The following is a 17,405-nucleotide window of genomic DNA, read 5'->3' on the forward strand; positions in this document are numbered from 1 at the left end:
TTTTATTTGTTGTCACTGGAAGGTAACTATTAAAACTGAATTTTTACAAGAAGTAATATAGTTACAAATGATAAATAATTTATATCTCACAATTTGTGATGGTTTGTAGTTGCAAAGAGTATATCAATGTTGATTTCATATACATTGTTGAAATAAACAGATATTTTACTCAGTGGTGTGTGTGGTGTAATTTATTTAAATGGGGCCCGGTGCTCTCTTCAATAATTGTGTTATTTTGATTCAGTCATATGAAGCGAAAATAAAGCGATGCATGACAAATCTTTGCGCCTTCAAATGTTTTATATTTTATGTTTATAAACACAGAATCTGCAGATTACCTACATGCGTTAATGTGGAGGCAACATAACGTCATTAAAATGTTTTTTAATGGAACTATATCAATTCTTAATTGTCCATGTTACAAAATAACGTCCGTAAAAATACAAGTAGATTGTGATATAATAATAAAATGAGGAATTATATTCCTCAGCGCGACGAATCTCATTGTCGGAGAATTTTACAGCTGTGTCACTAGAACTGACTAATTCTGGAAGTAATAGAAATTCAAAATATTACCTATTCAATATGTGCTAAATTTTCTTTCACCAACTATTACAAACCTGGTATTTCTTTAAAGGTTGGATTATAAAATCAATCATCATGCGTCGACATATTACGTAGCAATAAAAATGTGACGTCAAATGTGTTTTATAGAGCTGTTTTGCATTTTATCATATATGTACCCATATAAATTTCATTGTGTTTGACTGATTTTGTCTTCGTTGTATGTAATACCTTTGCTTTAAAACATTGATTAAAAAATGTTTCATTTTTCCAGAAATGAAGCAAATACGGTACCTGTAACTATTATGTTGTGTACCAGTATTATTGAGTGTTAAAATTATCCTTTTTGTTCATTTCATCAGTGATCAAACTAAATTAACGCTCTTTTCGACCATCCAAAAGGATGTGTGTTATTCACCTAATTCAGTGAATTCAAAATTCCGTCTTTGGATTAGATCACTTTGGAAAAAATGGATGTCGTGAACAAATAATTTTTTTCTATGACAAAATAAATGAGCTTAAATCCCTATAAAAGCTGAAGCGCAGAAAGCAAAATTCAGTCAAGTTTCGAGGTTCCTTCGGCCATGCTTCAGCTTTGTTCTATGATTTCTTTCCAAGAAAAAGAAAACGGGACTTTGAAAAATTTGCTGAAATCAGGAAGAAGTTGGTTCAGCCGTACCTATTAAGTATTTATTGTATACGTTTTTGTCGGTGGTTTTCGATGTGTTTGGTCTGAACAAATAGCGCCGGGGGGTGGAAAGAATTTTTAGCGTTAACAGGCGTTCCATTTTTCGAGCGGTAGGTCTTGGCCTTACGTCAGTTTTTAGGTCGGCGAGGAGTCTTCCGATCGCTTTTTATGAAAATTAATCCAACGTTTCCTTGGTTTTTACTTGAAGTTTATTACCTTTCATTGTGTTAACTGTTCTCTAATTATTTTGCGGTAGCTCTAGGAAACCTCGCACTTCATGCGAATTTAATGCTGTTAGCGTCCTTTAGAGCATTGATGGTACTATTTTCTCATCTGACCACCCAATAATCGTTGATTTTCGCATTAATTAATGTAACAATTGCTTACCTCTGACTTCGAATGTTTTTAGTTTTATATTTAGCGTGGATTTAAGTAGAGTTTGGAAAGTGCGTACTTAATAGGAGCCGTAAAGTGTCTTCTTAGTAGACAGGTCCTTGTAAGAACTTTCTGAAATCTTGCTGCTAAGCTTATGGAAGATTGTCTATCTTTGCAGAGAAGTCCTTCCATCTATCTGTTTTTGTTGATATTATAGAAAACTACCCTTTTGCTAACTGTATTACCGACATAAGCTTGCGCATGTGCGCACTTGACACTGTAAGTTCAGTTGATGTACCACCAAGTTGCAATACACATTTCAATCGTTTCGTTCAGTTTTATTCACCTATAATTTCCAAACAATCAATTCCACTGGATAAAGCAAAACCTTGCTACAGGTTATGGGCCCAGGGTACTGCTGATTGTTTGGCCGCGTGTAAAAATAAGGTGAATCCGATATATCTCAGTGATAAAAACTTTTGTGTTCCGGCAACAAAATGGCAGCGTCCACGCTACCACCGATCGAAAAACTACTAGGGCGCGAAAACTTCAACTCATGGAAATTCGCAATGCAAACATATTTGGAGCATGAAGAGTTGTGGGAATGTGTTGAGGGTACGAACACTACGGCAAAACAAGTTGCAAAGGCTAAGGCCAAAATAATCCTGTCGATACACCCCATAAACTATGTCCACGTGCAAAATGCGAAGACCGCGAAAGAGGCATGGGAAAATTTAATCAAGGCCTTCGACGATAAAGGACTTACGCGAAGAGTTGGCCTGTTACGTACCTTAATCACAACTCAGTTGGAAAATTGTGATTCCGTAGAAGAATACGTTAACAAGATTATTTCAACAGGACATAAATTGACGAATATTGGTTTTGTTGTAAGTGATGAATGGCTCGGGACGTTATTACTTGCTGGATTGCCAGACCATTATCGCCCGATGATAATGGGACTAGAAAGCTCCGGTATCGCCATTACCAGTGACTCCATCAAGGTGAAACTATTACAAGAGGTCAAGGTCGATACAAGCAGTTCAAACAAAAATGGAGTAGCGTTCTTCGGAAACCACGCCGAAAAGAAGAACTATACTAAAAATGGGCCACGGTGTTTTGAATGTAATAAAATTGGTCATCTCGGGAAGAATTGTTTTAAACGAAAGGCTCGCCTGCAGAGAGAAAATGGCAAATCTTCCAACACGAAGGAAGCGAAATCCTTCTTAACAGTCTTGTCAACGGGAAACGATCATGTTGAAAAAAATGAATGGTATATCGACTCCGGCGCATCGGTCCATCTAACAAACGACAAAACATGGCTGACATCCGCAAGCAAACCTCCTTCATCCACGCAGGAAATTATAGTAGCCAATAAAAATCGTCTAAATGTCGATGCAGTGGGGGAGGTAAATTTGGACGTTTGTACAGGTGGTACACCTGACAAAATAAACGTAAAAGAGGTTATGTTTGTGCCAGATTTGACAACAAACTTGCTGTCTGTAAGCAAAATAACCAATAAGGGGCACAAGGTCTACTTTGAGAGCAGTAAATGCAGTATATACGACAAAAGCAACGCCCTCATCGCCAGTGCCACACTGAAGAATGGCATGTACAAACTGGATCGACCGAAAAATAAGGTGCACGGTGCTAACTCAGTATCGGTTGCTGACAATATACATCTATGGCATAGTAGACTAGGCCATCCGTCAACGGACAGCATGAACCGAATAAAAAACGGGGTCGTTACGGGAACGAATTTCAAAAATTCGCTGAGTGAACCTTGCGAGGTATGTGTGCAGGGCAAACAACACCGTCTACCATTTAAGCCACATGTCAAGAACTCAAGCCGACCCTTGGAACTAATCCATTCAGACCTATGTGGTCCTATGGAGGAAAATTCATTGGGAGGATCAAAATACTTTCTCACTTTTGTGGACGACTTCACCCACAAAGTATTTGTTTACTTCCTAAGAAACAAATCAGAAGTACACGATGTTTTCCAAGAATTCAAGAATATGGTAGAGAATCAGACGGGAAATAGAATCAAGACTCTGAGGACTGACAATGGAACTGAATATGTCAACAACAGGTTGCTCAAGCTGCTGAAATTGTCTGGTATTTGTCACCAAACAACGATTCCACATACGCCCGAACAAAATGGAGTTGCAGAGCGGATGAACCGCACCATCATAGAAAAAACGCGTTGCTTATTAATTGGTGCCAATTTGAAGAAAAGGTTTTGGGCAGAAGCCGTAAATACAGCTGTCCACTTGATCAACAGAGCACCGACAAGAACATTGAAAGACGTCACACCAAATGAAGCTTACACAGGTAAGAAACCTGATCTATCCTATTTAAAAGTGTTTGGTTGTAGGGCATTTGTTCACGTGCCTAAACAACAACGCAGAAAATTGGACCCGAAGTCAGAAGAATGCATTCATGTGGGCTATGCAAATGGTTCGAAAGGCTACCGGCTCTATCACATAAGAAAACAGAAAATTGTGGAGGCTAGAGATGTTGTATTTTTTGAAAAAGAACTTCCAAAGGCATCGCAATGTGAAAACAATGATTGGTTGTTTTACCCAATCACCGATGAAACGAACCTCCGTGATCATACCGAAGAAAGTGAAGAGTGTGAGATCGAAGAAACTCAAGCAGACGAAATTGATGAACAAGAAATTGAAGAAATTCAGGTTGAATGTAATGTCCATGAAATTGAAACCAATGATGATGTTGAGCAAGTCGAAAACACCGAAAGAGAAGAACCCGCTATAAGAAAATCAAGTAGGGAAAGAAAAGCAAAGGAATTTTCTGAATATATTTGCTACCATGTTCAGTCGTTGACGAGGGAGCCCAAAAATGTTGAAGAAGCTGTTTCGAGTCCTGAGTGTACAAGATGGCTTGAAGCAATGCAAGCTGAATACGATGCACTCATTGAAAACAAAACATGGACTCTCACAGATTTGCCAACCAATGCTAAAGTGATTGACAGCAAATGGGTATTTAAAACAAAATTAGATCAAGACGGGAACATAGATCGATTTAAAGCCAGACTTGTAGTGAAAGGTTGTTGTCAACGTAAGGGGATAGATTATCAAGAAACCTATTCACCTGTGGTACGATACAATTCGATTAGATTGATCTTAGGGCTTGCAGTCAAGTATGACCTTGACATTGATCATATGGACGCAGTGACTGCGTTCTTGCAAGGAGATCTTAACGATGACATTTTTATTCAGCAGCCTGAATTATTTGAAGTTAGAGGCCAAGAAAATAAAGTTTGCAAATTAAACAAGGCAATGTATGGTTTGAAGCAAGCTGGAAGACAATGGAATTTGAAGTTACATCAAGCGTTTATAGAAATTGGGCTAAATCAATCAAAACGAGATGAGTGCATATATTATCTTTGCAAGGATAATAAGATTGTAATTGTCGCAGTCTATGTAGATGATTTACTCATTTTGGGCAACGATTCAAAAATGAAAAATGAATTGAAGAAAGAATTGGAAAGCAGATTCAAAATGAAAGATTTGGGAGAATTACAGTATATCCTGGGAATTCGGGTAACAAGAGACAGAAAAGAGGGCAAATTATGGTTGGACCAATCAAAATATTTAGAAGAGGTTTTATCAAAATTCAACATGGCAAACTGCAATCCGACTAAAACTCCGTTAAGTCCATCCGAGAAGCTAACAAAAGAAATGTGCCCAAAATCAACGAACGAGGTTCAAAACATGGAGAATGTACCATATCAAGAGGCAGTTGGGTCATTGATGTATGCATGTCAGGGTACGCGTCCGGACCTGGCATATTCTCTAGCGTTATTGAGCCGATTTAACAATAATCCAGGCTCTGCTCACTGGTCAGCTGTGAAACGAGTCCTTCGATACATCCAGGGCACAAAGGACTTCAGACTCTGTTTTACAAGGACAGAGAATGGAAAACTTGCAGGTTTTTGTGACGCAGACTGGGCAGGTGATGAAGATGAGAGACGGTCAACCACAGGATATGTCTTTACATTCCAAGGGGCCCCTGTATCATGGAATAGCAAGAAACAACCCACCATTGCTTTATCCACAACTGAAGCAGAATACATGGCTCTAAGTGCAGCGGCGCAAGAAGCTATTTGGTTACAGGGCCTTCTAAATGAATTAATGCCTGAAGTCGATGACGAAGGACCTATTCTGAAATGTGACAATAAAAGCGCAGTGGATCTGAGTCGAGTGGGAGGATACAGAGCAAGGACAAAGCACATAGATGTGAGACATCATTTCCTTCGTGAGCAAATTCAAGAAAAGGCCATACAAGTTCAACACATTGCTTCGAAGGAAATGACAGCTGATGTGATGACCAAAGCATTACCTCTGGAACTGCATGAAAAGCACCTGAAGGAAATGGGACTCAAGAAGCGTTAATTTTACTTTATTTAAATTTAAAAATTTTTGTTGTTGATAGTTGTAGTTTTCTAGTGGGAGTGTTGATATTATAGAAAACTACCCTTTTGCTAACTGTATTACCGACATAAGCTTGCGCATGTGCGCACTTGACACTGTAAGTTCAGTTGATGTACCACCAAGTTGCAATACACATTTCAATCGTTTCGTTCAGTTTTATTCACCTATAATTTCCAAACAATCAATTCCACTGGATAAAGCAAAACCTTGCTACAGTTTTCCTGCTTTGAATTTCCTCTTTTAGAGCTCCCAGAATTGGATGATTTGTCAAGTCGGATTCTAGAGTTTCCTTGCTGTGTATATCAACCTACTGAGATGAGACTTCCACCATGGGACATCGATCCTACGAGGATTGCGTGTTAGGGAACTTTCCTTGTAAGACTCAACAGTGACCTCACGTATCAAGGTGGCCATTTCTGCTGTTCCTTTTACATGTCGGACTGTATTAGGCAATCACAAGAGCCTTTTCGCAAGAGTATGAGAGTCCCAGTTTGTCGCTCTTGGATCTCTATGCTCCCATTCCAACTCTTCATTGTTTTGAATGCTAAATCGAGCCCTTACCCGACCTCATGACATCCAGGATTCCTGAAAAAGTCCGATGTCCACACCCCAGATGTCCGCCTGCCTGCCGAAGCAAGCCGTGTACAAATGGAGCTGCAGAAACGATAGCCGGGATTTATTCACTAGGCCTGTGACAATCATTTTCTGTATTTCGGTCTTCCTGTCTACCCAGCAACCTTATGTGGTGGAAAGGAAATCCCGCCTTTAAAGGATTATTAGAGCACAATTTCGACCTTTTGTAGTCTTCCCCAGATAACTTAGTCCTCAAAATCATCTAATCATCTACTACTTTTCACGACCTCGGGGCCTCGTAAAGTCACCCTCTTGGTCTCTTGTCTAAAGTTTCTTCCAAGAATTAAGGTAAAACCCATTCTTTGACCTAATATGTATAGGTGAAATCATGTTTCTTTGTTCCGATACACACCTTGACCATATATGATCAGAGATCACACTTCTCTGCGCCAACGCCAAGTGCAGGCATAAAATGTCACCAACCAATCAAATCACTCAACAGTCCACGTGGATGACGCATTTCTATGCCAAATAAGAGCAGAATTCATGGAGAACCAATCAGAGCACACCAGTGCCAATGAAAATCGCCGATCACCTGGGTTAAGGAAGAAACCGACGCTCAAGCTTGTGTAGTTCCCATGAACCGAACTTCCTATAATAGGAAGAAGCTTTAGAATTGAGCATATTGAATTAGTTTAGTTCCGCCGAATCACCTGTTTGGTTGATCCGTGTGGAGCCCAGTTCGACCCTGTTATACAACTTCTGCCGCCAGGCCGAAGCAGCTCTAAGAGCTTCCACTCGCCCACCGTCGTAACGTGGTCGAGCTTTCTCCGACCTTCAACTCACTGTTCAATCAGATAGCTCTTATCTTGTAAGTTATCACTGATTTAATTAATTATGCATGTGCGCATATTTTACTCTCATACCTCACGCGTCAATCGAGCAAATGTAGTTAACCGATAAACATGAGACTGTTACGACAGATCCACAAACCACCCGACCATCAATTTCTGCTTTTTTGGTTGTATTCGGATCTTTTGTGCCGTCCCAGGAGAGTCTGTCCTATAGGGCACTGCGCAGGTTTTTACCAAATCCACGCGCTCAGTTCCAACGACTGGGCATTCCTCTACCATTAGGTATACTATACGGAACATCGCAAACCCCATCCTAATATGAATGGTTAGATTACCACGGAATGACCCAGGAACATCCCAACAACTCTCTACTCTGCAAACTTTGGTACTTTTTTTCCGTGATCAGGGCCCGCTTCGTTTAACCTAGCTTAATGTTTACGTTTATTGTCATTTATCATTCTCTCTAATCATGCAGAATCATTTCCTAGTCTTAGTTGCGAATAAATTGTTCTAACAAGCTACCACCTCGTGTCTCGTTCATACTGTATCACTTGCTTATTAATAAATTACCCTTCCCCCCTTCTGAAGCGATCTTCCACAGGTCCGGGACCTAAGGGGCAAGTTTTGTGACGGCCACCGGTAAAAAAAGTCACGACACTACATATTGAAATAAACCATAGTAAAGAACCTGCATTGCCACCACATTTATAGTTGCCGGATTGAAGACGTAGAAAGTCCTGAAGTTTCTTGCCCTCGGGGCTGCTATGAATTTTTCCCATAGTCCAGTGACGAGCCGGGTTGTTTTAAGCCCGAATCGTTCCACAGATGACCCAGCTAAAGACCCCCTAGACCAGGATTCTGGGCTTCTAAGAACTCTCAGATTTATGTCTCGGAGCCACGAGTGGTCCCTGCACAAGTACCAAGGCTCTCTTGGTCTTCAAAGCTTCGTAGACTGAGACCCTCCAATTGTAGGTCCCTAATAATGAGCCCTAACCAGTTTCGGATTCTATCATGCTCACACTCTGCATGGATTACCTCCATCGGAGTCTTCTCCTTTCATCAAAGCGGTTTTAGCAGTACGTAGCAGTGCCTTGAGAACCCTCTCTTAAATGATGTGCAGACGGATCCCCATGGAGAAACCCCCTTCAAAACTGCACATGGAGAGCAAGTGTGCCCTCTTCGCAACACGTGAAGGGTCCTGCTGGCTTGAGCGCCCCTTGCTATCCTAAGATCACCATTCGCGGGTTACTAGCGTAAGGCCATTCGTCACCTGGGTACGGCAGATCGATCGCACCACAGAATTTTGGAAGCGCTTATAGGACTTTTGCGTAGGTATTCTAAATTCTACAGTCCCCACGACAGAGTGATTTACTATACCATAGGTAACATATTAACATCTCGCTTTGTAATGAAATAAAATTTTGGTATTTATAATATCATGTTTCTGAGATCTCATAGAAAGTAGGCATTTGTTTCCGTGTCTTAATAGAATCCAAAGTACAGTATGGCTGTCTGAACTTTCTGGGCATCCCGGTGCTCGCTACCCAGTCTGTACCATAGACGGTGAGCTTGTTAGATGCAATCTGCAAACCTTTTGAAGTACCTATGTGATACAAGCGGGTAACTCGGCGAGAAGCCAACCCCACAACTGCTAAGTTAACTCCCTCTAGACAGCATACTACCCAAATAGCTTCTGATCCTTCACCAGAACACAAGTGTGCATCGTGTCAGACGTTTTTACATTTCCATATTCCAGTTTCATCCGGAAATTATCCATGGGAGTCGTACGATGCGGTGCATCGCGGTCCCGAGTTCTACAGTCACTGGTATACCGGAGCCAGTACATCACTTTCGAGATTTAGTAAACCTCGCGGCCCGTGACCTGCAAGCAGATAGATTTGTTAGCCTCTAAGACTTGAAAGGTTTTATATTCGCGGCAACTACCCCATAAAGTTGCGCTCTATACTGTCCTTTCGCCTCCCATGCGGATAAGGCTAACTCAAATCCATCATCGAACGAAACACTGGGTCTTTAGGACACTATCGGCACGATAACCAGTCCGTCCCACTCCACACCTGGCACGGACCATTCAAGAAGGCTCCGTAGTTCGGGTACCGACGGAGTTCACGTGGTATTCAACTTTCTGCTCTCCCAAAGACACTCGTCGCGGCGAAAGAGATACGGGTATCTCCTCACCCTCGACCGTCTGACTCCCTCGTACTCCTTCACCCCCGGACCCTTTTGCAGGGAACTGAAGGCTTCGTCGGCCTACATTAGAGCTCCCGTTTGTAAAAACAACCTGTACCACGCAAAGGTGGGAATTGACATAAATTCGCTTCTTTGTTCCATAAAGCTATGTCCTACCGGTATTAGTACTGTTCCTCTCACGCCCACCATATGGAGGTAACGCTTACCAGTCTTAATTTCCTGATCCCCATCTTTCGTGTTTGTTCAATCCAAACTTATTCCCTATATCTACTAACAACGACGCTGAAGTCCTTCAAAAGATGTATCCTGCCGATCTTAGAACGTGGGGTAACTTCATCACTTTCATGGTGTTGAACAATTTGAACCTACACACCTTTCATTTTTTTTTTGTAAAACAAAATAATTAATAATTGTGTTGTCTGTAACACTATTCGAATGGTCGTAGACTGTAATTTTTAAATTTGAATTTCAATTTTTCGATTTTCCAACTTTTGGATGTTCCTATTTTTAGATTTTGCAATTTTTCGATTTTTCAGTTTTTCAAATTGCAGTTTTTCGTTTCGGTTTTTCATTTTCTTAATTTTTTCAATTTTTTCGGTTTTTCAATGTTGTGGTTGTATCTTTTTTTTTTCAATGTGAAATTTTTCAAATTTTCGATTTGCAATTTTTCAATGACATCGTTTGTCTTCGATTCATTTAATAAAACCAAGTTGTTTTTAGAGAACCAATCGGTAAGTTTATTTTTTGATTCTGCTATGCTAGTTAATAACTCGGTAAGTGTTGTACTTCTTTGATATATTGTCTTGTCATCAGCATAAAGAGTATACCTGGAAAGACTGTCTTGCGCTGGTAGATCGTTTATACATATATATAATGAATAATAACGGTCCTAATATTGATCCCTGCGGTACCTCAGTGTTAATTTTTCTTTTTGTTGATAACACATTGTTCACCCTGGTAGACAGATAACGGTGTGATAAATACGAGTCAATGAGCTCAATGCTGCTCGGTGCAAAATTGTACAACTTTAATTTATCGATCAGTAAACTGTGCGACATGCAGTCTTTTGGAAAGTTGTTAATATTTCAGTTATAAGTTTAGAATTGCACCAGTTGTATTGCGATTTTTGCGGAATCCATGCTGACTGCCACTGAAAAAATTATTTTTTTCAAAGTGAATTTGAATTTGTGAAGCCATACATCTTTCAAAAATTTTTGATTTTGCTGGCAGAAGCGACATGGGTCTATAATTGGATATTTCCCCAAATTGTCCCCCTTTATGGATGGGAATCTCCAAACCCTCTTTCAATTTATTAGGAAATTTGCATTATTATATTATTATTATAATTTTCAAATTTTTAAAAATTTTCGACTGTTTCAATTTTAAGATTTTAGAATTTTTCTATAATTTAATTAATGTATTTTAAAACATTTTCATTTATTCGATTTTTCGATATTTAATTTTTCAATTTTTCGATCTTTCAATGTTAGTTTTTCGACTTTCGATTTTACAATTTTTGGGTTTTCCCGTTTTTCGTTTCGATTCGTTTTTTCTTTTTTCGAATTTTTCGATTTTCACGTTTCTCGATTTTTAATTTTTCAGCGATTCAATTTTCGTTTCTTCAGTTCTTCGATTTGCATTTTTTTAATGGAATGAAAAACGAAAAATATAAAATGGAAACTTTGAAAAATCTAAAAACCGGAATTTGAAAAATTGAAAAAAATCGAACGAAAGTGAAATCGAAATATTGAAAATTAAAATTAATGGAAAATCGAATAATTGAGGAATTGAAAAATCAGAGATTGAAAGTTTTCAAAATTGAATAAACAAAAAATTATAAAATCGAAAAAAACATTGAAAAAATAAAGGAAATGAACAACGAAAAATTGTGACATAAAATTGAGAAAATGGTAATTATAAAATCGGGAAAAAAAATAAAAATCAAGAACTTGAAAAATTGAGGAAACGAAAACTTGAAAAATCGAAAAATTAAAAATTATAATATCGCAGAATTGTAATATCACAAAATTGGTCGAAGGCAAATAAATCCAGATTTTTCGAAAAATTATTAGATTTGATTTTGCAAATTTTAAAGTAAATGTAAAGAAACCTGCTACGCGTTTGTTTCAAGTGAATTTTTCCATTACAAAATGTTGTGATGACGTCATCAACATTTTTGCAAGGTCACGTATATCAGTTTGGATAGAAGCAATTTAATGCTAATAAAATAATAGCTGTACTGTATTCCCAAATTTTCAATCAAATTAAATCAATACAATAGCTATAAAGTCATTCATAACATTTTGAATAGTTCAGAGAGGATTAATTTATTCGACAATGTTTTGGAAACGGACAGACGAATAAATTTTGATTAATGATTTACCATGATTACAATAACCTTAAAACGTTTTTCTACAAGATTTCAGAGCATTCGGTTTTGCAGTTTCAGAGTTAAATTGCAAAATATGTTGTTATACGACTTCGATTTTTTTTTTCAAAAAATTTGGATGTCTAGAGTAAAAACTGAACACGAATTCATAAACCACATGTGAAGGATTATCTTATTTTATAAAATTGAAATAATATTTACTAATGTAAATTTTGGAGATAACGTTATCCCATTATTAATGGGGTGTTTAGATGTTTATCCAAATTTTAGTTAGCGTTTTACGATCTACACGACATTCCTAATACACATATAAAATTTGACAACAATAATTGGTCCAGTAATTTCGAAGATTATCTGTCTAATAAAAATTCGTAAGCAGGAAACTTGTTTGGTCGTGCTTTGGGGTCCCGAAATGTCGAGAAAACGTAAAAATAGTAGCCAGTCGACCAGGATATAAAAAATAAAAATGGGTTGTGAATAATAACAAAATAATATATGTAAGACTGATGTTACTTACAAAAGTTATTTCGAAAAAAATGCTGGCGTTATACAAGTAAATAGGGTAAGCAAAATAATTTGTTTATTTTTTAAGCCCGAAGACATTAGACTTTTTAAATGTTCGATATAAATTCATAAACCTAAAATATTAAGGTATTTGCTTTCTACGAATGGTGTGGAATTAACATAGGTCAATCTTGATTAACTTAAAAAAAAGAACAATTATTATTTGATCATAATATAATTATATTCCTTCCTGTATTCAGTAACGATAAATAAAAATTACTCCAACGGTCATATAGGTATTGGCCGTCAAAATTTAAAGAAGAGATCGTGAGAATTTAGCATGTGGCCGTCTAAATTGTGTCTAAATTTTTATATTTTTTACACTTTTAATTTTTTAATGCAATTATTTAAACTTTTGCATTAGTTGCTCAGCTACCTAGCTCCTATAAAAATAAATAACCGAACTCGATCAAATTAAACTTTCTTTTTACGATACGAAATGAGTAATTTTTCTGATGCGCAGTTTTCAAAGTAGGGACGAGCGTCCTCCCTAAAATGTCGTTATAAAGCGAGGTGTTGGTCGTTATTCCCTTTTTACTTCCCGAGCGTAAGCAAAGGAAGTATTGTAATCGAGTCCGTCGGCCGACTCTCTACTTTTACGTTTTCTCGATCTTTCATGACCCCTAGAAGACGAAGAAATAGGTCTCCCAATTCCGTCTGTCTGTCCGTCTGTCCGTCCGTCTGTCCGTCTGTCCGTCCGTCTGTCCGTCTGCCGTCCCGGATTTTTATTAGACAGATAATCTCCGAAAGTACTCGACCGATTGTTGTGAAATTTTGTACTTATATTAAGAATATCATGTAGATGGTAAAACGCTAACCAAAATTTGTCTAATCATCCCCACCACTAATGCGATGACGTCACTTCAAAATTGTACATAGTAAATGGGTTTTCAATTGTATAAAATAACATAGTCCTACACATGTAGTTTACAACTCTGAATCGACTTTTCACCCGAAACGTCCAGATTTTTGGAAAAAAAATCAAAATTATAAAACAACATTTTGAAATTTAATTTTTAATCTGCTAACCAGAATGCTTTGAAATGTTGCAGATGTTTTAAGGCTATAAAGAGCATAATAAATTTTTAGTCAAAAAATATTTGCTTATCCCCTCCAAAAACTTGATGACGTCAGCTCAAAAGTTTGTGGAATAAATCATATCTAAAATGTACAAAATATGATGAGTCTGTACTTGTGATCTATCACTCCATTCATATTTTTTGGATTTGCATATACAGGGTGACTCAAAAAAATTAATGAATGCGTAAATTTATTTTACTGATTTACTCAGAAACTACAAAACCGAATGCTTTGAAATCTTGCAGATGTTTTAAGGTTATAAAGAGCATAATAAATGTTTAGTCAAAATATATTTGCTTATCCCCTCCAAAAAATTGATGACGTCAGCTCGAAAGTTTGCCGAATAAATCCTATCTAAACTGTAAAAATATGATGAGTCTGTACTTGTAATTTATCACTCCATTCATATTTTTTGGATTTGCATATACAGGGTGACTCAAAAAAATTAATGAATGCGTAAATATATTTTATTGATTTAATCAGGAACTACAAAACCGAATGCTCTGAAATCTTGCAGATGTTTTAAGGTCATAAAGAGCATAATAAATGTTTAGTCAAAATATATTTGCTTATCCCCTCCAAAAACTTGATGACGTCAGCTCGAAAGTTTGCCGAATAAATCATATCTAAAATGCACAAAATATGATGAGTCTGTACTTGTCATTTATCATTCCATTCATATTTTTTGGATTTGCATATACAGAGTGACTCAAAAAAATTAATGAATGCGTAAATATATTTTATTGATTTAATCAGGAACTACAAAACGGAATGCTCTGACATCTTGCAGATGTTTTAAGGTTATAAAGAGCATAATAAATGTTTAGTCAAAATATATTTGCTTATCCCCTCCAAAAACTTGATGACGTCAGCTCGAAAATTTGCCGAATAAATCATATCTAAAATGTACAAAATATGATCAGTCTGTACTTGTGATCTGTCACTCCATTCATATTTTTTGGATTTGCATATACAGGGTGATTCAAGAAAATAAATGAAAGCGTAAATTTATTTTACTGATTTACTCAGGAACTACAAAACCGAATGCTTCGAAATCTTGAAGATATTTTAAAATTATCATAAGCATGGTAAATTTTTGATCAAAATGTATTTGGTCGTCCCCCCTAAAAAAATTATGACGTCACCACAAAATTTTGCTGAATAAATCCTATCTAAAATGTACAAAATATGGTGAGTCTCTTCTTGTGATTTATCATTCCATTCAAATTTTTTCGATTTGCATATACAGGGTGACTCAAAAAAATTAATGAATGCGTAAATTTATTTTATTGATTTAATCAGGAACTACAAAACCGAATGCTTTGAAATCTTGCAGATGTTTTAAGGTTATAAAGAGCATAATAAATTTTTAGTCAAAATATATTTGGTTATCTTCTACAAAAAACTGATGACGTCAGCTCAAAAGTTTGCTGAATAAATCCTATCTAAAATGTACAAAATATGATGAGTCTGTACTTGTGAATTATCATTCCATTCATATTTTTGGATTTGCATATGCAGGGTGACTCAAAAAAATTAATGAAGGCGTGAATTTATTTTATCGATTTAATCAGGAATTACAAAACCGAATGCTTTGAAATCTTGGGAATATTTTAAAGTTATTATAAGCATGGTAAACTTTTGTTCAAAATGTATTTGTTCATCCCTCCTAAAAAAATTGACGACGTCACCCTTAAATTTTGCTGAATAAATCCTATCTAAAATGCAAAAAATATGATGAGTTTGTACTTGTGATATATCATTCCATTCATATTTTTTAGATTTTCTTAAGAGGTGGTTCAAAAAAATTAATGAAGTCAATTTATTTTATTGATTAAATTAAAGGCAACACTTATTATTAGTATTACACCCCAACCAACCCAATTTGGTAGACACAAAATTTGTTAAAGGAAAAACTCGGTTGAAACATAAGGGTAGCACGCTTATTTACATCGACTTTAACATTACAGACCTGCATTTGTTTTATGCGCTCACTTGGTTCCGCGAATGTGGAATAGACATGTTTATAATCAACCAATTGTGAATTTCACCGTCAAGAATTAAAATAAAACCCAATGTTTTATATAATAAGCGGAAGTCGAAGCAATAAAACCGATGGTCGTTTTGTTTACAGTTTCTCTGTTTGATTCTCACGTATGCTGTTACGCTTGTCATCTTAAATTAAGAATGTTTATACATAAACGATTTTCAGTTGCCTTTCATATTACCAGACAGCGGATTTTTGTCGGGCTACGTCACGTTTAATCGGTGCTAATTCCATAAATATAATTAACGATTTATTAATCAAACAGCTAAGTAAATGAGAACGGGAATTAACAGCAGAGTGCAACGAAACAACTTTATTCTAATCTCAAATAAACGAAGTGCAGTCCGCAATCGCAATAAATTCGCATCCCGTACGAGCCGTACCGAGTTTGGCCTTGCCTAGCCCGACAGAAATCCGCTCTCTAGATATTACACGCCGGCGCCGTATACCTGAGTAAATTGTTTCGTTATTTTATTGATTATAAGAAAGCAATATTCAAAACGACCCAATTCATTTTCCCGAAAATTTGGGAATACGAGCCCTAACAACTAAATATTGGGACAACAAAAAATTTTTATAAAAAAATCACCAAACTTTTTAACAAAAATGTAATTTATTTTAGATAATTAAAATTTTAAAATTAATTCGTTTTGCAAAACTGTTAATGTTTACAGCACAACAAAAACTGATTTCTAACTCAAACAGTGACATAAAACTCTAAAACAACGTAACATTTTGTGACACATAAATATTGGGACACAGCAAATTCAGTAACTGGTCATATCTCCTTTTGCCTTAATAACTGCAGGAATTCTTGCCATCATACTTTCAACTAATTTTCTGCAATACACAGGAGTTGTTACCGTATCCTAGACTCGCTAAATTTCGTGTTGAAGATTGACAATCGCTTGTTATGGATGATTTCCTAAATATTTTTTTATTTCACGCCATACCGTTTCTACTAGATTAGAATCTGGGCAATTCGATGGTCAGGGCAAACATTTATATTATTATTCTTTGTAATAAGTGTTGTAGGTGTGTAACTTGAAGCATCATCCTGTTGAAAAATATAAATATCAACAGGATAGACTGCTTCAGAAGTTGTTAATATTTTTTTACAAAGTCTCTTGACATTTGTTTGAATTTGTATTTTCCCTTCCATGAACGTTGTTAACTGGTCTTTAAATTCCGTTAATTGACATGCACCCCCAAACCGTTTTTCCGCTTGCAGACTTGACTGATTGTTTAAGATAATCCATATTAAAATTCCTTTTTTATTTCAATAACTCTTTTTCGACTATTATCTCACCCATACATCAAATTTGGACTCAGCGTTATATACTACTTTTCTCCAATTTTTATTTTGGTCATATTAACCAATTTTTCTTATGGGCAGTTTTTAGTTGTGGTTTTACTTTAGCCTAACATAATATAAATAAATAATAAAGTCAATCAAAGATAGCTTTATTTAAGATTTACAATGTAAAAACCAAAGCCTGATTTGTGTACCCATTCGCGACAATATTGTCTTGAAACATTTAGTTGGTTATCGCTATTCCAGCAAGTAGTAATTTCTCTTGAAGCACTCCGTCGTCCACTTTTATAAATT

Source organism: Zophobas morio, unplaced genomic scaffold (genome assembly GCF_036711695.1).
Source record: "Zophobas morio isolate AGI-343-1 ecotype UQ-CSIRO unplaced genomic scaffold, CSIRO_AGI_Zmor_V1 ptg000024l, whole genome shotgun sequence".
In the NCBI taxonomy this organism is placed as follows: Eukaryota; Metazoa; Arthropoda; class Insecta; order Coleoptera; family Tenebrionidae; genus Zophobas; species Zophobas morio.